The sequence below is a fragment of the Dasypus novemcinctus genome, chromosome Y (assembly GCF_030445035.2).
Source record: "Dasypus novemcinctus isolate mDasNov1 chromosome Y, mDasNov1.1.hap2, whole genome shotgun sequence".
Lineage (NCBI taxonomy): Eukaryota > Metazoa > Chordata > Mammalia > Cingulata > Dasypodidae > Dasypus > Dasypus novemcinctus.
In genome coordinates, this window is record NC_092216.1 from 30,951,544 (window position 1) to 30,977,629 (window position 26,086).

At 37.1% G+C, this 26,086-nt stretch overlaps 1 long non-coding RNA gene across 4 annotated transcripts in view; it reads right to left on the reverse strand.

Annotated features, from left to right (window-relative positions):
• Window positions 1-5,881: 5,881 nt before the first annotated feature.
• Window positions 5,882-26,086, reverse strand: part of LOC139438407 (uncharacterized) — a 214,563-nt gene continuing 194,358 nt past the window's right edge. For all 4 annotated transcript variants that reach the window (XR_011648074.1, XR_011648071.1, XR_011648072.1 and 1 more), the window contains exon 5: window positions 5,882-6,232. This is a non-coding gene — a long non-coding RNA (uncharacterized lncRNA). The remainder of the gene's footprint in view (window positions 6,233-26,086) is intronic.

The window sequence follows — 26,086 nt, forward strand, 5'->3', positions numbered from 1 at the left end:
TCTGTCCTAAGAAACTAGTCATACAAGAAGTGCTAAATGGAGTTCTGCAAGTTGAAAGGAAAAGACAGAGTATTTTGGAGTTATGTGAAAACATGAAGATTATCAGTAAAAGTAAAAAAAGAAACAAAAATATATGTATATGAATTATAAAAACCAAAGGTTATAAGGGATGAAATAAGTACTGCATTTGCAGTAATAATATTGAATATTAATAGGTTAAACTCTCCACTTCAAAGACAGAGTGGCAAAATGGATTAATAGACTTTAAATGCAAAAATCAAGAAGACCATCAGATAATAAAAGGGAAAATACCATATTTGTAGGTGATGTGATTGTATATTAAAAATGCTGAACAATTACTCAACAGCTGCTAGAAATAACTGAGTTTGGCAAATTTTAAGGTCACAAGGTCAATGTATACAAGCAAATATTATTTCTATTTGCTAACAATGAACTGTTTGAATAAAAATTATAAAAAGTTAACATTTACAATAACATCACAAAACATTAAATACTTGAGGGTAAATCTGAAATAACAATGTGAAGACATGTATACTGAAAGTCATAAAACAATACTGAGAGATATTAGGAATTCTACATAACTTGAAATGCAAATTGGGTTTATAGTGGGGAAATATAAATATTGTCAAGATGCCATTTTTCCCTAAAATTATTGTACAATTTAAAATCAATCCCAATCAAAAATCCCAACAGAGCTTTTTTGATGAAATTGATGAATTGTTCCTAAAATTCATGTAGAAATACCACAAGAGTAAAAAAAGAAAAAAAAAAGAAAACTAAATTTGTTAAAACATCTTTGAAAAATAAGAAAAAAATTGGAGGAACAAAATACCTGATTCAAGACTTATAAAATTGGAGTAACAAAGCTAGTGTAGTATTGGTGGAAAGAGAAACAGACCAACAAAACAAAAAAGTTCTGCAATCAATCCTGCATGTGTGTGTGTGTGTTTGTCTGTGTGTGTAACTGACTTTTGACAGAAATACAAGGACTATTCAGTGGAGAAATGATAGTATTTCAAGAAAGGATACTAAAACTTTTGAATCTATATGCCAAAAAATGCCTTTGATCTGGAATTTGTATCATATTAAAAAAATAACTAAAAATGATCACATACTTAAATGTAAAGATGAAAGTATAAAGCTTGTAGAAGAAAACACAGGCAAAAATCTCTTTGACCTTATGTTAGGCAAAAATATTTTAAATAAGTAAACAGAAGATCTATTATAAATAATTTATTTTAAAAAACAATTACCAAATTGGATTTAAACAAAATTAAAGCTTTCACTCATATAAGGACATTGTTAAGGGAATGAAAAGACAAACCACAGCCTGGGAGAAAAGTTTTGCAAATTATATTTCATGAATAGGCATGTGTTGACAAAACACAAAATGCACCCAGATCTCATTAATAAGAAAATTAATAATCAAGTGAAAACTTAGGAGCAAAATATTTCAATACACAATTCACCAATGATATACAGATGGTAAAATAAAAATTTAAAAAATTTCAACATCATTTGTCATGTGGGAAATTCAAGTTAAAACAATGATACCTCTATGTACTTATTAAAATGATTAAAATTAGATGTATATAAATGTTAGAGAGGATATGGAAAATTCAAAATTCTCACAAGCCAGTGGTAGGAATTAAAGCTAGTAAAAACTCTTTGAGTATTAGTATAGAAATTTCTTAAAAGGTTAAATATTTCCTTACTATATAATCTAGCCTTTCCAAGTTACTTACCTAAGAGTAATGAAAGCTTAAGTTCATATAAATATTTAAATACAACTTCTTTTGTAATAGCCTTGATCTGGAAATAACTGAAATTTCTATAAAGAGGTGAAATGGTCAGTCAGAATCTAAAGGAATCAACTCTAGATATATGTTACAAGTTAGATAAATTCTCAAAATTATGCTGAGTGAAAGAAACTAAGAAACCAAGAAAAAGCAAGAAAAAAGTACATATTTATAAGTGAATTTATATTAAACTCTTGGAAAAGGAGATCATTTGTTGCCTGAGGAGTAAAGGGATTGGGGGAGGGTCATGAATTAACCATTATAACTGGGCCCAAGGAAGCTTTTGGTGTGATAAAAATAATGTTCTTATCTTGATGGTAATGGCTTCCCCAGTGAATATAAATATGAAGCATAAATTGAACACTTTAAATGTACACATTCATTGCATGTCAATTATAGATTAATAAAGCTGTTTAAAATGAGAATTTAAGAATAAAATGATTTTATTTCATTAAATCTTCACTCTATTATGAAAAATATCAAATTTTAATTTAGCTAATTATAAAACTTGTAGGTAAAATATTTATGGTTTACTTTCCTTTGGGAAGGACTGATTTGGTTTTGGTTAGCTGTATTCAAATTTCTATAGATATTTTTAATAGTAGTACAGAATTATTTTTATATAATTGTTATCTGATAATTAAAAATGATTTATAATATGAAGAAACATAACCATCAATATTTATCCATCCAATCATCTGTTCTTCCAGTTTAAATTTTATTCAGCACAAGTCCTACAATTTATATTTCTTATTGGACTGGAAAGGTAACTGAAATGTGCCCTATCTTCTAGATTATGTACTTCAACAATTAAACAAAATCCTTTCATAATGCTATAGTGTTAAAATGTAATCTGCTTAAGTAGCACCAATATTGAGCTAAATACAGGATGATTGATGGGACCCATGACAAGAAAATTCAGTGAGAGATTCTGCTTTCCCTAACTCAGAGTGCTTGACATCTTTGTTCCTTGGGCTGTATTATCAGAAAGTTCACATGGGGATGACAATAGTGTAAAAGTTGGGTGCTACTTTCCTTGGCTCCATGGAGGAGATGGCACTGAGTTGTTTATACATGAAGAAAACAGTATCAAAAAAGCTCAACTCAGTCAAGTTGGAGGCACATGTGAATAATGTTTTCTGGCATCCCTGCACCATATGAGTCATCAGAATGGTTGAGATGATGTAGATATATTAAACCAAGACTACCAAAATATACTGGTAGTAATGGTGCCACATAAACCAAGAACCAATTGATTTATAAAGGTATTTTAACATGTAGGGACAAAAAAGGAGGCATCAATGAAAAAAATCATTGATCTCATTTGAACCACAGAAGGACAACCTATGGTTCACTGTTATTTGAATGATGGCACTTACTACACCCCCCAAGTAGGACTACAACATTAAAAGTACATAGACATTGTGAGACATGCTAACAGAAAATAGAAGAAGTCTGCATTTGACAATGAAGTGGTCAGAGGCCACAGCAGCCAGAAGGAAGTCCCCCCTGGTTCAGAAAAGAGAGGAAGAAGAAATAAGAAGCACAACTGTTACTGGATTCTATCTAGGTTCTTGGCTGTGCTGCAGAAATGAATTTCAAAAGCACGCCAGGTGAGTTAGGCCAGTAATTTATTCGTGTATGGAGGGAAGAGAAATGGGATAAAATAACAGAAAATAACAGAGTAGGATCCCGGGTAGAGAGAAAAGGAATGAAAGGAATGAAGAGGGCTGATTTACAAGCTACAATTCCCCATTATAGATTATAAGTCCCCAGGTTTACTTGTGTGGCCATGTGGGGCAGGGAAAATGGTGAAAATGACAAAAAGAGGGCAGGACGGTGTGTAGGCAAAAAGAGCAAGGTGAGAGCCTGTGCTACAGTTTGTGCCTGGATTTTAAACTGTTAATTATTCTGCCCCTTTGCTAATAGAAGCAGAGGGGTTCCAGTTGTTTGCTCTTTGGACTGATTACCCCACCCATCAATTCATTAGTAAGGACCCAATGATAAACTTTCTAGGGACCATCTGGGCCTCTCCTTGTTCTGAGAAAGGAGTCTTTGTTCTGGGTAGCAGAATCCTGGAGGTGGGGTTCCTCCTGCAGCCATCTAGGGGGTTTCTGATGTCCACATGGACTCTCTGACAGGTTCCAGATCTGTCTATTCCCTACCTTACTAGCCTGCTTCACAACCACAAAAGGAAACTGTTGGTCTTTTTTCAAGAAGGTCACAGGGTTCTGGGTGCAATAGTGGAAGAATAGCAGATGTCCAGCAAGTAATGAATTTGGAGGAAGGAGAACTTGGGAGTATGGTGGTGGATGTCAGTCCTGATAATTACAATCATGCCAAAATTCCCAACCACAGCCAAGGTGTGCAGGATCAAAAACATGAGAAATATCATGTCTCCTTAGATCCCCTCTGAATCCAAGTAGAACAAACTCTGAGACATGCATAATATTTGCCATTTTGTATGTATTTGGCTGATCTTTTTGATCTGATTCCAGGGTCTGTTCTTTTGATCAGTTGCTTTTGACACATTAACTAAAATCTTTATAATGACAATATATAAGGTCACATGAATTTTTTTATTGGGCATATTACCTTTTTGTGCAAAACAGTCACTGTGTGTATTAGAATTCCACCAAAATATGCATGATTATGAGGTCTCATTCTGTCTAGGTTAATATGATTTATGAAAGTGGGAAAATAAAAGTGTACAATTCTCTCACTTTCATTATCTGGTATGTATGACAGAAGCCTTTAAATAGATGATTGCCTAGATGCAATCATTACTAATAGCATATGATTTTCCTTTTGGTGTTCCCAGGATATCATGCACTGACTGCTTGTATCTGGAAATAAGGTGGAAAAATCTAATGTAACACTGTCAAGGCAAAAACCCTCAGGGAGCCCCAATGCCTACCGGGAGTGGGAGGGTTCTGGTGAAGGAAGGAGAGGGGTTTCCTTTCTGTGGGTTTGGTTGCCTCTACCCCCTTTGAGCTCTGAGGAACATATCAGCTGGAAAGAGGTAGCCTTAGGAAGAGGGGAGAGGTGAGACTGCTTAGGCAGCCTGATTTACCTAGCCATCCTGGGATAGGCCTGGTGGAGGGTGGAGTCAGGCAATTACCTAGTCCTGTGCTGAAAACTATCAAAGTTCCAACTCCCATATGGGAGGCAGGCAGTAGGAAGCACTTAATAAGCTTCCAAGAGCCTATTTTGGGTCCTATGGGAGAAGGGGGTGGACTGGAAGAGTCTTGAGAGTCATTTTTCTGCAGTGAGTTCAGTCTCCAAGGCCCCATTTGAATTTCAAAAGGGGACTCAACCTGACCAGGAGAGATGAGGTGGGATCCACTCACACAGGCTACTGTGTCCTGCTACCCCAGGACAGAAAGCAATATTACTAGAAGAGGGACAGGAACATATCCCAAATCTACAGAAATCTACCCAAATGCAGTGACAAATCTGCCCTAGGAAAGTGACTGGAAAGCTTTCTGAAGAGCTAACTGACCCAATGAGAAAGTTTAGCTTAATGGAAGAGTTCCTGCTTTGAATATAGGAGGTCCCTAGTTCAAGTCCCAGATCCTCTTACAGCAGTGATCCACAGGGATATCAAACATCCAGCTAATACTTTAGGAGAGGGAAAAGGCAGACATTATTTTAGTATTAGCTTCTCTTGGGTCTCTTATTTTTCCTAAAAAAAAAGTTACTTTTTGAAAAAATTAACTTAGTTTACTCACTAAAATCCACTTCAAAACCTGTAGAGGGAAGGCTGCAGGGTGGTTGATTGATGACCAACAGCCTGAGAGGCTCCACAGGGTCCTAAGAGGGAAGGTTGTTTTTGCTTAGTTTTTTTTTTTTTTGACTGCTTGCTTGTGAATTTGTTTGCTTTTTTGTTTTCTAGTCTTTTTTTCCCTTTTTCTCCCCTTCCCCTTTTTATCTAGGTGCTGCTGGCTTGTTTCCTGTTTGCTGTGTTTCCTCTTCCTTAATTTCCCCTTTTCTGTGTATACTTATTTTGTCTACTGTATTAGTCAGTGAAAGGGGTGCTGATGCAAAATACCAGAAATATGTTGGCTTTTATAAAGTGTATTTATTTGGGATAGAAACCCACAGTTACCAAACCATAAAGCATAAGTTACTTCCCTCACCAAAGTCTTGTGACATGTTGGAGCAAGATGGCTGCTGATGTCTGTGAAGCTTCAGGTTTCATGGGTTTCTCTCTTCCCAGGGTTTGCTTCTCTCTGGGCTCAGTTCTACTATCTCCACAAGGCCAGCTGTAGACTACCAGGCAAAAGCTTGTTATCTTCCCAGAACCTTTTCTCTTTCCTTATGACCAAGTTCCTCTGTATGCTTACTTCCTGGGGCTTCAGCTCAAAATCCAGCATCAAAACACCAACTCTGTCCCTTGCCATGTCTTTTACCTGTAGATAGAGAATTCAAAATATTCACCCTACTGACATGGCCCAATCAAAGCCCTAATCATACTTGAATCATGCCCAGTACAGACCATTATACAAACATAATCCAATATCTATTTTGGGAATTCATGAACCATAAAAAACTGCTAAATCTACCAATGCTCTTTTCCTTCCTTAATCTTTCAATCTTCCACTTTCTGTTGTTGTTCTTATATTCGACCTCTCTTTGTTTAGTCCTCAATTTTTCTGGTTTTCATTTCTAACTAGTCTAATCTGTTTTCTTTCCTTTATCAACTTTTTTTCATTTTTGTCCTTCCTTTTCTCTTTCCCTCTCTCTTCATTAATCTGGCCTTGTAATTCATTCTATATATTATTCTCTATTCTGTTTCCCCATTCAAATATAGGTACTCCCTTTTTTTATTCCTATTACTCTACACTGCTTACATGGGGCAAATATTCATTTTCCTAGGTCTTATACATTTCCTCTTCTAACTTTAATATTGTTATTACTCTTATTCTTTTCCTTATCTTACCTCTTTCCCTTTCTCTGTCCCTAATCTTTTTTTTATTGATTTTGTAAAAATATTACATTAAAAAAATATGAGGTCCCATTCGACCCCACCACTCCCACTGCACCCCTCCCCCCCCAGCAACACTCATTCCCATCATCATGACACATCCATTGCATTTGGTAAGTACATCTCTGGGTATCTCTGCACCTCATGGTCATTGGTCCACATCATGGCCCACACTCTCCCCCATTCCATCCAGTGAGCCCTGGGAGGATTAACAATGTCCGGTGATTGCCCCTGAAGCACCATCCAGGGCAACTCCAAGTCCCAAAGGCACCTCCACATCTCATCTCTTCCTGCCATTCCCCATACCCATCAGCCACCATGTCCACTTTTCCCACTCCAATGCCACCTTTTCTCTGAGGTCCTTGGATTGGTTGTGTCCATTGCACCTCTATGTCAAGAGGAGGCTCAGATTCCACATGGTTACTGGATGCATTCCTCCTGCTTTCAGTTGTAGGCACTCTAGGCTCCATGGTGTGGTGGTTGTCCTTCTTCAACTCCATCTTAGCTGAGTGAGGTGAGTCCAATAAATCAGATTGTAGGAGCTGGAGTCTGTTGAGGCTCAGGGCCTGGTTATCATATTGTCAGTGAAAAGATTCAATCCCCTAAATATATCTGAAACCCCAATACCAACTACAATTCCAGTAAAGTAGCATGATAGTCTTATGAAAAGAGATCCCCTCTGGGTCCAGTTTCACCACGCAGAAACACCAGCTCCAAAGAAGGGCCATCTGTCATGGCAATGAACCCTATCTGCCATGACCATAGAACCCGTGGGTCCCTTTAGCCCTCAAAGGAACCAATACCTGGGGATTGTATCTACTTCATCTGTCTCTTAGATTCTTCTCAGTTGTGCATAAAGGCAATCCTTCTGACAGCCTCCAGACTCTTTTTTAGAGACTCGTAGCCATATAAACTCATTTCTCCTTTCCATTTGCCCCTTACATTAGGTCAAACAGCATTTTAAAGTCATGTTATTATATGTAGATAGGGATATTCTGCTAGATCCGCATTGAACCTTCAATTCAAGGTCATTTTCCAGTTGCATCATCAGTTGGTAGTTGATAGTGATCCCTCGGTGCCAGGGAGGCTCATCCCCGGGTGTCATGTCCCACGCTGGGGGGAAGGCATTGCATTTAGATGCTGAGTTAGGCTTCGAGACTGGCCACATTTGAGTAACATAAAGGCTGTCAGGAGGAAATTCCCAGGCACAGTGCTACTCTAGGCCTTGTTCTTATTTCAGGCATATAGGCTCACAAGCATAGTCATTAGTATCAGGGGCTCACTGTTGGACCCTCATTCCTTCTCGGTCCTTGCCGCTGCACTTGGGGGACTGCCGCTGCTCCCCTAAGGGCCACAGCACAGCACCCCCAGCCAGGGACCCAGTACCCCCCCAGCTTTAGTTTTTAATTGTTGCCACTATGAGTATATCCAAACATTACCATGCACCCTGGACATATGTCCTGTATAGCTCCCTGTCAGCCATATATCCCCTGTCAATAGTATCCTATACCAGTATTCCCCCACTGCCATTGTTGGACCACTCTGGGATCCAGAACTTCCTGAATATTGAAGCCCCAATATCATGTCAGGATCTCTTACTAGCAAAATGGGATATAGTGATGGGTTTAAAGGTTAGATATAGAATACGTGTTGACTTGGAAAAATTCTACATCCTATCTTTTTCTTTTCCTTTTTTTTCCCCCCTACTTATTGATCTTCTCTTCACAAGAGCCCTAGACCACAGCAATTCATGTATGCAATATACAGCACTCCCACACATCCACCACAGAACCTTTTCCCTTCCACAGCGATACTCTTACAACCTATTCACAACATATTTACTTAAAGTGATGTACAGAGTCTGAGACAATAGCTTTCAAACCAGGTGACATCTGTGCTTACATTGTGGTGCATACTTTAGGACACGCAGTTTTCTAACATTTTTAGTTATCCTATGTTTTACATTATGGTTTACATTATCATTCTGTCGTCCCCTATATGTTTATGATGTAATATTACATATTTTATATCCATCCTTGTGTACTCTCACGAAACTCCTCTCTTACCCCACATTTACCTTGGTTACACACATTTAACATCCGTTTTCCCATCCCCTTGGTGCCCACAGTGACAGCCAACCTCCGTTTCCCAAGGAGCCATGTCCAGAGATACTTGCAACAGAGCTCAGGTCCTAAATTGCTCAGCTGCCCCAATGCCCTGGGAGCCACCCTTTCTCTCGAGAGATACAGTTCCCTCTATTTGATGGCATTAGTCCTCCCCAGGATGTGGGTCCACCTCCACTCTCACTACTTGGGTCTCTACCCAATGGTATCACCCACTCTGGCAAAATGAGCATTCAGACATTCCCCAGGAGCCCGTCCCGAATTGAACCATCCCTTCTGAGCATCCTAAACAGGTAACCTGCTTAATTATATTTTGATACGATTTTCTCAGCATTTTACTCTAAAACAACACCTAACACTCTCCTGTGTTTGTATGCTACTCCTCCCTCCCCCCACTTTTGGGGCAATATTACCCATCCGCCCAGCCCCAGCCCCCCTCAAACCCGCAAAGCCCCACCCAAAGGCAACCCCTTGCCCCCATTTTATCTCTTCTTTGTGTTCATACTTACCGCCAGCTCATCATAAATTCCACCCCTGCAGACGTCGGCTCACATCCTTCCTCCACCCCCCGATTTCCTGTAAGCCTATCGTTCAGTCTCCAGGTCTCTGAGGCAGCTTGTTTATGTCATATCATTGAGGTCATGTAGTATTTGTCCTTCAATGCCTGGGTTGCTTCACTCAACATAAGGTTCTCAAGACTCATCCATGTTATCATGTGTGTTTGTAGTGTATTTGTTCTTACAGCCGCGTAGTATTCCATTGTGTGTATATACCACATTTTATTGATCCACTCATCTGTTGATGGGCATTTGGGTTGATTCCAACTTTTGGCGATAGTGAACAATGCTGCTATGAACACTGGTGTACATATATCGGTTTGTGTCCTTGTTTTCAGTTCTGCTGGGTATATACCCAGTAGTGGTATTGCTGGATCATATGGCAAATCTATGGTTAGCTTTTTGAGAAACCGCCAAACTGTCCTCCAGAATGGTTGGATCCTTCTGCATTCCCACCAGCAGTGGATGAGTGTTCCCCTAATCTTTTTCTTTCAAGGGAACATAGACAACAGCAAGAAAATAGAATAAGAAAGACAAAGTGTCAAAGAGAAAACTTACCACACACACAAAAAGAGCAACTCAATAAAACCCTAGAGTAGAGAGAGACACCAATCAACTGTTGGGTTTCAGCAAGAGAAAAAGAAGACCAGACAGCAGCAAAAAATTACAAACCATACTGAGAAAGAGGAAGACACAATCCACTCCAGTGACCAAATTAAAAACCAGGAAGAGACTCAGAACATTGAACAACTGTCAACTGATCAAAGCTGTCCAAATAAATAACATGAATCAACTTAACGAAGTGAAGAAAGAGATTAAGGATAACAGGAATACAATGGGAGAACATACTGAAGAAACTGTAAACATACATAAAAAGATAACAGATATGATGGTGATGAATGGCATAATTCAAGAAAAAGGAAGACATGGCCCACTCCAATGAACAAACTAAAAACCAGAAAGAGATGCAGAACATTGAACAACTATCAACTAATCAAAGCTGTCCGAGCAAATAACGTGGACCAACTTAATGAAGTGAAGAAAGAGATTAAGGATAATAAGAAGATACTGAGAGAACATACTAAAAAAACTGTAAACATACATAAAGAGATAATGGATATGATGGTGATGAATGGCACAAGTCAAGAAATAAAAAATACAGTGAAAGCAAATAACAGCTGATTTGAACAGGCAGAGGAAAGAATTAGTGATGTGGAAGCAGCACATCTGAAATCAAACAGATAGAAGATCAGATAGATAAAAAGATAGAAAAAAATCCAGCAGTGAATTAGGGACTTAAACAGCAACATAAAACATGCAAATATATGCATTATAATCATCCCAGAGGGAGAAGAGAAGGGAAAGGGGACATAAGGTGTGTTGGAGGAAATAATTGACTGAAAACTAGCCACCCTATTGAGGGAAATGGATGTACATGTCCAGGAAGCACAGCACACCCCAAAGAGTAAAAATTCCAACAGGCAAACTCCAAGACATACTTGTCAAACTGTCCAATGATCAAGACAAAGAGAAAAAACTAAAGGCAGCTAGAGAAAAGTGAAGCTCAATAAGATTAAATGCTGATTTCTCATCTGAAAGCATGGAGGCAAGAAGACAGTGGTATGACATAGTTAAGTACTGAAAGAAAAAATATTCTAGCCAAGAATTCTCTATCCAGCAAAGCTGGCATTCAAAAATGATAGAGAATTCAAAATATTCACAGATAAACAGGAATTAAGAGAGTGTGCCAATAAGAAACCTGCACTGCAAGAAATACTAAAGTGAGTTCAGCAGGTAGAAAGGAGAAAAAAGTAGGAGAGATAGAGTTGGAGGAAAGTGCAAGAACAAGTAAAAAGATAAAAAGAGAAATAAAACAATACATGACATACATAAACCCAAATAAAATATGGCTAATATAAGTAATTCCTGAACAGTAATAACATTGAAGGTTAATGGATTACACTCACCAGTCAGGAGACACAGATTGGCAGAATGGATAAGGAAATTTAACCCATCTCTATACTGTCTACAAGAAACCCACCTTGATCCAGGGATTGAAGAAGGCTGAGAGTGAATGGCTGGAAAACAGTCTTACAAGCAAACAATAACTGAAAAAGGGTGGGAGTAGCTACACCAATATCAGATAAAACAGACTTTTATTGCAAAACTATTGTAAGAGACAAAGATGACCCTATATATTAGTAAAATGTGTAATTTTTAAAGAAAGAACAATCATAAACATTCATGCACCTAACCAGAGCACCTCAAAATACATGAGATAAACACTGGAAAAATTAAGTGTAGAAATAGATGCCTCTACAGTTATAGTGGGGGAACTTAATACACCACTATCAACATTATACAGAACATCTTGGCAAAGAATCAATAAAGAAACAAAGACTTTGAATAATAAATTAGAGGATCTGGACCTAATAGTTATACACAGAATACAACATCAAAATGCAGCAGGAAATGCACTCTTTTCAAGTGCATATTTATCATTCTCCAAGATAGATCACATGCTGGGCCACAGAAAAACTCACTATGAACTCAGACAGATTGAAATTATACAAAGTAATTTGTTTGACCACAATGGAATGAAGCTGGAAATCAGTAGTGGTCAGAGAACCAGATTAGGCACAAAGATATGGTAGTTAAACAACACACTCTTAGACAAACATAGGGTCAAGGAGGAAATTTCAAAAGAAAACAGTAACTACCTTAAAAAGAATGAAAATGACTACACAATATATCAAAATCTATGGGATGCAGCAAAAGCTGTACTGAGAGGGCTATTCATAGGTATAAATGCAAATATCAGGAGAGAAGAATGAGCTAGAATCAAAGACCTAACTTTACACCTGGGGAATTAGAAAAAGAAATAAAGTAACACCAAAGGAAATATAAAAAGGTATAACAAAGATTAAAGCAGAACTAAGTGAAATGGACAATAAGAAAGCACTAGATAAAAATAAACAAAACCAAAGGCTGGCTCTTCAAGAAGACTGATAAAATTGACAAAGACTTAGCTAGAGTTATAAAGAAAAAAGGAGAGAATGTGCAAATACACAACATAAGAAATGGGGAAGGGGATATCACCATTCATCCCACAGAAATAGAGTATCATAAGAGGATACTTTGAAAATTATATGCCAATAAGAAGGATAATTTAGAGGAAATGGACAAATTTCTAGAAACACACAGAAGCCTACATTGATGAAAGAATAAATTGATGAACTCAACAGACCAATCACAAATAAAGAGATAGAATCAGTCTTCAATAACCTCCAAATAAGAAGAGCACAGGACTAGATGGACTCACAGGTGAATTCTACCAAACTTTTGGGAAAGAACTAACACCAATCTTGCTTAAACTCTTCCAATAAATAGTAGTAGAAGGAACATTGCCTAACTTGTTCTATGATGCCATTATTACCCTAATATGAAAGCCAAACAAAGATGCCACAAGAAAGGAAAATTAGAGACCAATCTCTTGAATGAACTTTGATGGCAAAATCCTCAACAAAACACTTGATAATCATATTCAACAACATCAAATGAATTATACACCATGAACAAGTGGGTTTCACCCTGGGTATGCAAGGGTGTTTCAAAATAAGAAAACCAATCAACATAATACACCACATAAAGAGTTCAAAAGAAAAAAAAACAAATGATCATCTCTGTAGATACAGAAAAAGCACTTGACAAAGTATAGCACCCTTTCCTAAGAAATATTCTGCAAAAGGAATAGAAGGAAACTTTCTGATATGATAAAGGGTATATATGAAACACCCAGAGCTAACATCATATACAATGGTGAAATACTAAAAGCTTTCCCTGTAAAATTGGGAACAAGACCAGGATGCCCACTGTCACTGCTTCTATTTAACATTGTTTTAGGATTCCTTGCTTGAATACTGAAGCAAGAAAAAGATAGAAAAGGCACCTAATTTGTAGGGAAGAAGTCAAAATTTCTCTATTTGCAGATGACATGATCCTATAGTAGAAAGCCCTGAGAAATACAAGACAAAGCTTCTAGAACTTCTAAATGAGTTCAATAAAATCACCAGTTATAAGATCAATTTGCAAAAGTCAGTGGCATTTCTATACACCAATAATGAGCAATCTGAGGAGGAAATCAAGAAAAAAACTTTTATAATAATTAAAAATCAAATACTTAGGAATAAATTTAATGAATGATGTAAATGATTTATGCACAGAAAACTACACAACATTGTTAAAGAAAATCAAAGCAGACTTTAAACAAATTAAAGAATATTCCCTGTTCATTGAATGGAAGACTAAACATCATTAAGATATCTATCCTACTCAAACTAATCTGCATATTTAATACAATCCCAATAAAATTCAATGCAGAATTCTTTATTGAATTGAAAAACTATAAAATTTATTTGGAAAGGCAAGGGGCCCCGAATAGCCAAACACATATTGAAAAAGTAAATGAAATCAGAGGAATCACACTACCTGACTTATACTACAAAGCTACGATGGTCAAAACTGCATGGTGTTGGCATGATAGACCAACCAATGGAACTGAATTGCAAGTTCTGTTATAGATCCTTGCATATACAGTCATTTGATATTCAACAAGGCTATGAAACCCAATCAATTGGAAGAGAATGCTTCTTCACAAATGGTGCTTGGAGAACTGTATGTACATTTCCAAAAGAATAAGAGAGGAACACCATCTCAAACTTTATACAAAAAACAATGGGAGACAACTGGCAAGATGGCAGCAGAGTAAGGAGTTGGAGAGTCAGCTCCTGCAACAGAGCAGTTAGTAAATGACCAGAGCTATCTGGAGCCAGCTGAAAGTCCTGTTTGGAGACTCCAGGAGGCCAAAAGAGCATGCTGCAACATCCTTGAAGGAATGGAAGGAGGAGACTTCTCATTTACAGAAAAGATTCATAAGTAGAGTGCTCCATGCCATGGACCCCAGTGCCTATCCTCCACTAGAGGTAAAAGTCACCTCAGGAGCTGTTCTGTGGCAGGAATTAAAAGCTCCACTTCCCCAAAATGGGGAAGGAAGAGACAGTTGGGCACCAATTTCAGCTACTGATGAATAAATTCAGCAGGTTAAAATATAATCCTAAGAACAACTAAAGTTTGAGCCTGTCCAAGTCAGGAAGAGGCTGGTAGCTGCCATCGTAACTTCATGCCTGGCATGAGGGGAAGTGGGGTGGACTGAAAATCACAGTGTGTGCAGGGGCTAGCTTCTTTCCATACAGATCAAATTGCAGCTCTAGCCTAAGTCCAAACCCCCCCTCTGGCAGGGAAAAAGCTGAGGGAACCTGCACCAGCCTCTCTGGAAAATTACTGGCCAAGCCATGGGGGCTAGTGATTATCCTACTTTGGCAGTGCAAACTACCTCAGGAACTAATCTGTGGCTAGAATAGGAAGCTCCATTTCCCAAAAATAGGGGAGGAGGAGATGGTTGGCCACTGATTTCAGCTAGAGATAAGTAGACTTGGCTGGCTACATTATAACCCTAGAAACAGCTAGGGTGTGAAACTGTCCAAGTCAGAAGAGACTGGTGGCTGCCATTTTGACTCTGCCTCCCACATTAGTGGATGCCCAGCTGACTGAAAATCACAGTGATGATAGGAAGTGACTTCTTTCACTGAGATCAGCCTGCAGCCCTAGGTTAGACGTCAGCTCCACCTCTGGCAGGGAGGAGGTTGGCAGGCCCTGCACCAGCCTATTCAGGTAACTGCAGGTACAATTGGCTTTCACAGACTGAATAATTAGAAGTCTACTGGGGCATCTGTGGTCAATTTGGACTCACACTGCATAGATTGTGGCCCATACCTGAAATGCTATCCCTGCCCCAGGCAGGGGAGAAAGGGGCAATATAGCTTATAGCACCAATTACATCCTTGGCTCCTACTGCACAATCAGCAAGGGAGAGTGGGCAGGAAGCCCTAAACTAAAGAGAAAAACTTCACCCAGAATAAATACTCTTGTAAACCAGATGTGAAGACACCAGCAAAAAATTACAATCCACATCAAGAAACAGGAAGATATGACCCAGTTAAAGGAACAAGATAAACCTCCAGATGAAATCAAGGAGTTGAAACAACTAATCACAGATGTTCAAACAAATCTCCTTAATAAATTCAATGAAATGGCTAAAGAGATTAAGGATATTAAGATATTTGATGAGCATAAAGAAGAATTTGAAAGCATACCTAGAAAAGGAGCAGATCTTATGGGAAAGAAAGGCATAATAAATGAAATTTTAAAAATATTGGAATAATTTAATAGCAAATTTGAGGAGGCAGAAGAAAGCATTGGTGAGCTTGAAGAAATGACCCCTGAAAGTGAACATAAAAAAGAACAGATGAAGAAAAGAATGGAAAAAATTTTAACAAGGTCTCAGGGAACTAAATGACAGTAAAAGATGTACAAACATACGTGCCATGGGTGTCCCAGAAGGAGATGAGACAGCTAAAGGGGCAGAAGGAATATTTGAAGAAATAATGGTAGAAAATTTCCCAGCCCTATTGGAGGACATAGATACCCATGTTCAAGAAGCACATGTATTCCCATCCAAAAAAAAATCTGAATGGACCAACTCTGAGATACATGCTCATCAGAATGTCAAAAGACAACAAGAGAATTTTGAGAATAGCAAGAGAAAAGCAATGCATAACATATAAGGGATATCTAATAAGAGTAAGTGCTGATTTCTCACCAGAAACCATGGAGGCAAGACGACTGTGGTCTGATATATTTAAGTACTACAAAAGAAAAACTTCCAGCCAATAATCTTATATACAGCAAGATTGTCTTTCAAAAATGAGAACAAGATCAGAATATTCACAGATAAACGGAACCTGAGAGAATTTCTAAGCAAGAGTCCAGATTTTCAGCAACTACTAAAGGTGTGCTAGAGTCTGGGAATAAAAGATAGGAGTAAGAGGCCTGGAAGAGACTCTAGAAATGAAGATTATATCAATAAAAGTAACTAAAAGTGTGGAAAGAGTGGTGAATATAAAATATGACAGATGAAACTCAAATAGTCAGGAAAAAACTGTAACCAATGATGTAAAGCACTTGTATTCAGAAAACTGAACTCAGTGTTAAAAGAAATCAAGAAAGTTCTAAATAACTGGAAGAACATTCCATGCTCATGATTGGAAGACTAATTATATTAAGATGTCAGTTCTACTCAAATTGATATACAGATTCAATGCAATCCTGATAAAAATTTCTCCAGCATTAAAAAAAAAAAGAAAACATGATTATCAAATTTATTTGGAAGGGTAAGGGATCTTGAATAGCCAGAAGCAGCATAAAAAGGAAAAGCAAACCCTCATCTCCAGACTTTAAATCATATTATGTAGCTATATTGTAAAAGCAGCATGGTACTGGCATAAAGACAGACACATAGACCAATGGAAACAAACTGATGGTTGAGAAGCAGATCGTTAGATGTATGCTCAAATGATTTTTGACTAGCCTGTCAAACCCACACACCTTGGGCAGAACTGTCCATTCAACAAATGGTGCTGACAGAACTGGATATCCATGGCTGAAAGAAGAAAAGAGGACCCCTATCTCATACCTTATCCAAAAATTAACTCAAAACTAAAAGCTAGAACCATAAAACTTCTTAGAAGAAATTGTCAGAAAATAACTTCAAGACCTTGTGGTAGGTGGTGGATTCTTAAAGGAGATAAGAGGACTGAGATGGACTACTGATATTTGATGTATATAGAAGTTTTAATTAGCTTTACTGTAAATGTGTGGAAATATATAGAGTGGACAGTAACAAATAGTGAGTAGCAGCTAGTTTATAAATGAGAATGTGGCTGGAAATAATCTAGGTATGTAAATGCCAATTGACAGAATGCTAGAGAATAATCTAGGAACTGAATAGCACAGTAAACCAAGAGGTGGATGAGAATTATGTTGGATAGTATAGATGCAAGAATGTCCTTTGTGAGCTAGAGCCATGTACATCACTACTGCAAGGTGTTGGGAATGTGGAGGAGCATGGGAAAAATACAACTGTAGTTACCTATGGACTGTGGATAGCAGAAATAATATAATATTCTCACATCTATGCCAAAGATGCACTGTGTTGATAATGAGACAGTTTGGAAAATATGAGCCAAATGTACACTATGGACATGGTAACAATCAGATGATATTAACTTATCTGTAAATGTCCCATCACAGTATGGTGTGCTGATAGAGGGGTGTTGTTCTGTACATGTACATGAATGTTTTATTAGTTTACAACTTCTGTCTTAAAGAATATATTTTTAAAACAATAAAAGGTTGGTTGTGGTAAAAACACACCAAATGTAAGATAAAGACTATAATTAGTAATAAGATTTTAACAATATTCTTTCATAATTTGTAACAAACATCTCATGACAATGCAAGGTGTTGGTGGAAGGTATGGGACCCCTGTATGCTATTATGCTTATTTGCTTTGTAAGTTCACAACTTTTACTATACACTTAATTGTTTATATATGTTCATATAAAAATGATATAAAGATAATAATAGGAGGGGGATTGGGGAAAATACTTTGGTTAGTAGTAATATTTTGACAATGCTCTTTAATCATTAGTTAAAAAGTTTTAGCAAAAATGCAAGGTATTGGTGGCAGGGTGAGTTATGAGAGCCCTTTATGATATTATGTTTGTTTTGTAAGTTCAAAACTATTACTATACACTTATTGTTTATGTATGTTTATGTATGAGTGATATACTTCAATAAATTATTTTTTTTAAATGGAGATGGGTGATGTGATGTAACCATGGACCAAAGCAGATTTATTGTAGTTGTTAATTGAGTAACTTGTAAAATGGATATAAATAATACATTTTAAATGGAAAAGCTTCTCAGCTGATTGGAGAACAACTTCAGAAGAAAGTAACAGATGGTGTGAATATAAACTCTCATCTTCAGGAAATTCTACAAGTGATCCCCAAGAAACTAGAATGAAAGCAAAGCATGCAAGAACTGAAGGAACAGAAAAATGTGCTTGAGTACTCCTATGCCAGAATGAAAGAGTTCATTCTGGAATAGGTAAAATGTGCCACTGAAACTGTGTTGAAGGTCAAAATTTGCCTGATCACTTTGGAGAAGCACTTAGGGGAGATAACTACTTGGAATTAGAAAGAGGGAATTGGTAAATGTAGAACACATTGTCTATGAATTGGAATTTGATGTGAATAAACTCATTTATATTGTGAACTTAAATGTTATCTCTAAAAGCCTGGAATGAGAAAAACAAGAAACATCCAACAAAAATATGTGAAGAAAATCAAATTACATAAGAAATTACAGGGCACATAAAAGTCTTAAGAAGGAGGAAGCTTCTTTATCTTCCAAAAATTTGCTACTAGAAAATGAGATTGAGGTGCTTCAGATGAAACTTCAAATACAGCCTGAGGGCCATGAACATCATATCCTGTGGTTTGGGAGCAATTGAATTGAGGGGGAATCTTACTACTCAGAAATGGAGAAGAAACTTTGCAAAGTGTATGGAAACATTAACTTCATATATAAGAAGCACAACCTTTACAAGAAGTTTGCTGAAGTCCTGGGCAAAGACTTGGAAACAACCGATTTCTTCTATAAACCAGATTCTATCCTATAAGAGAAGATAGCTGAAAAAAGGGGTCTGAAAGCTCTGTTTCTTGAGAAAATACCCAAAAAGCTAGGAAAGGAAAGCAATTAAAATAGGGAGATATTGGTGAAAGTGGACTTGAAGCCCCAGATTTTCTCAGGTGCTCCTTTTGTCCCTGATGTTCCAAGTGCAGAATTCAGGCACCTGAACGTTTGATTCACTCTTCAGAGTTGCTGACCACTCTCATCATTCTCAATTACAGCAAGACCTCTGTTGGGACTTTTCTCACTTTAAAAGTAATTTTGATTGATCTAATTTTAGTTAAATACTATCACTTAATTGATAATTAAATTGAGGTTCTTATTGAACTTTGATATTATTCTAATTTCTGGGGTAGTATTTTATAAATATTTATTTGTTTATTATAGCTGTTCTGAATAATTGCATTTTCTTTGAACACATAGAATTAGATATTGTAATGATGTTTTATTTTTATTTTTTAATTGTTTTTTTGAGATACATAAATCACAAAAATTTTACATTAAAAAATATACTCCCATATACTCCACACCCACCCCACCCCACTCCTCCCACATCAACAACTTTTTTCATCATTGTGGCACATTCATTGCATTTGGTGAGTACATTTTGGAGCACTGCTGCAGTGCATGGATTATAGTTTATATTGTAGTATACACTCTCCCCCAGTACTTTCAGTGGGTTATGGCAGGATATATAATGTCCAGCATCTGTCCCTGCAATAACATTTAAGACAACTCCAAGCCCCAAAAATGTCCCCACATTACATTTCTTCTTCCCTCTGCCTGCCCTCAGCAACTACCAGTAGTGTTGGTAATGATAGTCTTGGTGTTCAAATATTAATGCATTTTTTTGTGAAAAACAAAAAGAATACCCTTCCAAAACAAAGCAAAAACAAAAGAAAACAAACAAACAAACAAAAACTAGAGGCATTTCTCACTTCTCAGAACTATATGTCTGCTTCAAATATGAGGTTTCATTTTAAAACACACATAAATATTATCACAAGAAATATGGCAGAGATCATCAGTACAAGTTTTCCTTGGTTTGTTTTGAATATATCATAAGATCTTTCTGTTATGGGGAAATTAATATCTCTCAGCTGGCCCCTATAATTGCCTTGACACTTCTCTGAGCACATGCAGTAGAAGTTTCAGGGAGGTTGACATTCTCTGTGAATTAATTCCTTCCTGAGAAGATGTGTTATGAAGAATACAAAAATGTTGTAGGAAAAAGACCACTGTGTATGTGCAGCATTGATTGCCTGCTTTAAAAAAAAAGACCATTCTAACAATAATGAAGAAGTAAAAGAGTGGTGAAACATCTGTACAAAGGTCTCTAGAAAAGGTGCCATACAGGTACTTTTGTGCATAGAATTGGAAATACTTTAAATTATTGCTGATATAAAACTGTCACTATTTGAGATTCTTGACTACTTCTTTCCTATAGTTAGCTTTTTAGAAGGCCCTCAACTGCAAGGCTTCAAACAAAATATCAAAGTTTATACCATGTATTTTTGCACAGCAAAGTATACATGGGATGATCTACCCAGAGCTATGTGAATTACTTAAATCTACCCATAAACTATTTTTGTTATTCTTAGGTATAAAGGTTGTATCTTTAGCAACAATTATTGCAATTAAACTTTTAAGTTTACCTTTAAAAATGAATCTGTTATTTAAAAATTTACAAGAAATAACTAGAAAAATTATACATGCAAAAAATCTTAAGTATCTTGATTGTCACAGCCTATCACATAAAGGGTACATTAATTAAAATGCAGGCTTAAAAATACCAGTATAGAGCTTTAGAAATTCATAAAATAAAATAAAAATTCATAATATAATTCAAATTATAGAGAGAATATTTAAAGGAAAGAGAAATAGTATACTATTTATCTGAATGTAGGCTGAAGTTAAATGAGTATTAGTTCCTTAATGGTGACCATTTTCTGGGGAGGTTTCTTAGTACAAAGGCAACTTTCATGGGATTTAATTTAGGTATAAAATGACTAATTAATGCAACCCACATAATACTGGTTCAGCTTGTGAGATTCAGGATAATAAAACCCTTTCCATAATGAGAGGATATATATTTTATATGTTTGGGGTGTTTTTCTTTGTGGGAAAACTGTCTCATATAGTATAAGCAATCTCTGTTATTCTACCTGCAGAATCTGCTTCCACTTATTGCTACATCTCATTCTGTAGATCAGAAGTACAGACCTCTAAAGAAATATCAACCCACTCAAATAGAGGTGTGGGTTCACCAACAGAAATAAGAATGACATGGCACTGGACAGAGCAATGTTTTATCCACATAGAGAAGAGACAGAGATGGGTCAGCTTCAAAACTGGGTATCAGGCCCTATAGACAACAGGTCTCAATCCATCACCAATGCAGGGAAATATATTATGTGTCACACCCCATTCTTGTGTTTGCATGTCACAGTTCAGAAATCAGACTCCCTCCAACAAAAAGCAGGCTGTCTCCAGTGAATATATAAAATATGCTGAAGGAAACAGCAAAAGGAATATATCAGATTTCCCCTTATCTGCTAGGGGGTTGTTTTATCCAGCCAGGCTGACATACTTGTTCCTAGGGACAGGATATATTTCTAATTCTAGGAAAACCTGGTAGAGCATGTGAGGACTTTCTGTTACCACAGTCTATTCCCAACTGTGGGGGGGGGGGAGCCCAAAAGATTAATATTTCAATGGACTCATCACCTATTTATGATGGGGAGTTGCCTGTCTGGAGCATGGAACTCAGTTATGATAGATGACAGTTGTATGCACCATTAAAAATAGTAGGTAACATGTGAGAAGGGTATCAAATATTATCTCCCACAGTAGGGAGATCAATCCCCCTTGTAGGAGGAATAGAAACCAGCTACCTCATCCATTGTCTAGGCCAAATTAGTTGAAAACATCAGAGGTCTGTATTTTTAAAATTTTGTGGATGAAATGAGCTGTAATTTTCATTTTATATATTTTATTCACATGTGCAGATGCATTTATGTAAAATCAATATTTTTTCTGACATAGTGCACGTACCTGCTGCTTATATCTTCCAAATATCCCAGACTCTAGGCTTTTGAGGGCACTGGCTGCTGCACTGTCTACTTCATGTTGGAGTAGATGAATTAAGTAATGAATTAAGTATTGAATTAAATATGATTTTTATAATATTGAACATAATGTATACAACCTTTTTTGGTTTATGTAACCAAATTCTGTAGATAAGAATATGTTCTGCTTGGTGGAAGGCACTGATGCATTGCAGGAGAACTTATCTGAGATGGCTCTGATTGCAAAAGAGCCAATTTGAGCACTTTAGGTGATATTTTATGTTGTTTGCTTTTATCCCTTCTGAATGAAATTGTGAAACACAATTACATTCCACATTGCCCTCACCATTATGGGGCAGAGAACTTTTACAAATGATTTCCACCTCTAATAAAGAGTCCAGCTTCCCTTAATGCTAGCATTAGTGTAATCCCCTTTATCTGGGTAGTTAGGGGATAAATGGGGTATCTTTCATATTTTTATGTTTCAGTTATCTGGGCATCAGCACATTGCCAGTACCAATAATGCTTCACAGAATCCATCTGGCTACCTTATATGGACAGTACATACTTCAATGTGAGTGGTAAAGAAGGTTGTCCCTCCTGGCAGTGACTCTAAATAGGTAGTTGCCATGACCAGGCTAGGTGAGACTAGATTTAAGGTTTGTCCAAGCATCTGTGTGGTATTCCTGTCCTAAGGGAATACTTGTGATATCCCATACCTCAGTGGTATTGAACACACTAGACTTCTCATAGTACCAGGTTTATGCCCCAGATATATATTGGGATGTCTGGTCATATACTCAGTAGTACTGTTAACAATTGTAGCAATAAATTTAGGTTTATGAGTAATATCCTCAGAAAAAAAAATCACACTATGTGATTGCAAACAGTCATTAGGAATCTCTCCCAGGTAGGGTCTGGTGTTTTTCAAGTGCTTTTTTAAAATTAATTATTCATTACAGAAGTTGTGGTTTTACAGAAAAATCATGCATAAATTATAGAATTTTCATATACTACTTCACCAACAACACACAAATTGTAGAAAATTTTTTACAGCTGATAATAGCACTTCTTTGTAATTATATGATTTTTTCCTAACCTTAGTTACCTAACTATATATAACTTAAATTTATCTTATTAAGCACATTTACCTATTTAATCACTGCTGTTAATTACACTCACAGTAATGTGCTACCATCACCACCATTCATTTCCAAACCTTTACAATCAACAGAAATTCTGTAAAATAAACATTAACTCTCCAGGCTCCAATGCCAATGTCTTCTAAGAATCTATATACTAGACTTTAACTCTATGAATTTGCTTATTATATTTAGTTCAGATCAGTGAGAACAAAAATATTTGTCCTTTTATGTCTGCCTTTTTTCACTCAGCATACTGTCCTCAAGTTTCATCTATGCATGCATCAGGACTTCAATGCTTCTTATGGCTGTATAATATTCTATCATATAGATGAGTAATAGTATATTGTATGTTGATACCAAGCTCTAGATTACATAAATGTTAAATAAAAATATACGGGATCCCCATATACTCCAACCCTTCCCCCTCTCAGATTTTTTCCCATTATCAACAGCTTTAATTGTGGTGCATTTCTTACAATTGATTAACACTTACTGAAGCATTGCTAATAACCATGGTCTAAGGTTTATTTATGGTTTAAACTTTGCACTGCACCATATTATTAGTTTTTATTAAAGGTGTTACTCAAATGTGGCCTCTAAGCCAAACTCAGCTTAAAACTCACTATCTTTCCCCCTGGCAATGGGACATGACTCTGGTATGAGTCTCCCTGACACAACTACCTGGTGAGGCATTTGGAAAAAGACCTAGACCAAAATGGGGAAATATTAAATACAAATTGGTTTTTATGGCTAAGAGGTTTCAAAGTGAGTCATGAGGTCATTCCAAAGGTTATGTTTATGCACATCTTAGGAGGATCTGACTGCCACAGTGAACAATTGCCTCAAACAAGGGGGCTCCTGAGGGCTTTAGAGACATCTAGACATTATTGACAGACAATACCAGGAAATTGGCACCTTCTTAGTGGGTCTTACTTTGGAATATATGATAAACTTTCTCCCCTATGTAACAGAGTTAGACATAATTTTCCTACACATGGCTCTCATAACCCTTTTATATGAACCTGTAATTAGCACTATACTTATGAAATAGGTGTCCCAGAAACTTAAATCTTCTGGTTGGTCATATGCTGGTTGAGTCCTGCATCCCAGCAGAGTTTCAGCCAACACCTACACTCCAGTTCATCAGACTTTCCCAGGACAACTAACAAAAGGATGATGATGAATAATGTCCATCCACCAAAATCAGAGAGCAACTACAACTGCAAGCAAGAGAGTTCCATCCATCCATCTTTCCCATGGACACAAGCCCTTCTCTGGGAATGCATTGTCGATGTTGATTACCATGGATAGTCAAGTAGCATAAGCCATCTTGAACAAATTTGGCATAACTTAAATGTTGCTCACCCATCCTGAGGGGTTAGTGATGCCAGGCATAACCAGAGGTACACTAGTGCCAAGTATTTTGAAATCTCTTGCTTCAATCATTTGGAGTTCTACAAGGAGGAAATACCTGAAGGTCACATCAGTTCCAAGTTGGAATTGGTGGGCACTTGTGTAATACTACAGCAGTCCACACCACTAACCACCTGTGGAAAATGTGCTCCAGTGGGGGAAAAAAAAAGAAAAAGAGGAGCTGAGTATACTGAAATTGGAATTTCTCAGGTGTATCCTAATAAGGTGATTGCTAGGTCCTCCACTCTCTCTAAGCTCAGCATTTTTCAACAAATGCTCCAGTTCTGTGTGTTCTTGTCTGAAGTGCAGTGTTTAATGTCCAAATAGTTTTATTTGGTGAGAATACCAACAGTAAGCTGTCTTTTTTGATGGCCATTGCAAAGTTATGGTTTGAGCCTCTGTTTCTGTGTCCCATTCAATGGTGATCTGGCAGTCAGTCATGACAACCTGTTGGGAACATTCTTGGTCAGCCAAGGAATTTTATTTTTGGTTCTGATTTAAATGGACCTTTGCCATGAATATCAACTTAGATGACAAACATCTCATTTTCAACTCATACCCTGTAACTTTAATCCCTGTCCTGATAGTGGGAGCTGCCATTGACAATAACTTCTGTTTGTTTCCACCTGGTATGACTTCTCTGACTATTGGCCCAAGTGGTCCCAAGAAATTTTAACTGTTGGGAAAACTGGATGTTCTGAGTGTTGATTACCAAATCTGTACCTAAAGTATTTATGAAATTTTGTGGGGCTTGGTAAATCAGTTTTTTGTTGGTGAGTCCAGCAGTGAGGATGTCATCCATATAGGATGAAAACAGCTTTTGGTATATATAGCTTCTTATAAATCTAGCCTTACCTACTGGGCACAAATTGGAGGAGAGTTAAGATAACTCTGTGGGAGCACAGTAAGTTAATACTGGAGGATGTTCTAATTAAAAGTAAATTGATCTTTGTCCTAACTCACAGAGGGATGGAGAAGGTATTAGCCAGGTCAATAATAGCATCCCCAGTGTGTGCTCCCACCAACTCAGTGATAGTAATGATTATCAGGTATTTAAGGACCAAGGGTGGCAGTCACCATGTTCCTTAGGCCTTTTTATAGGCCAGACTGGTTTGCTAATCTGCAACAGGGTTGTTCTCCACACTCCAGCCTACAGGAAATCAGAAATGACAAATTAATATCCTTTTTTACCCACTAGCTAGGTGGATCTGTTTTTGTTGAAATATCTAGAGGGACTGAGACAATTTTAGTGGTAAGGAAAAGTAAACACACCTTGCAGTTATTGCTCACACTTCTCACCCATCAAGTGATGGTGCTGA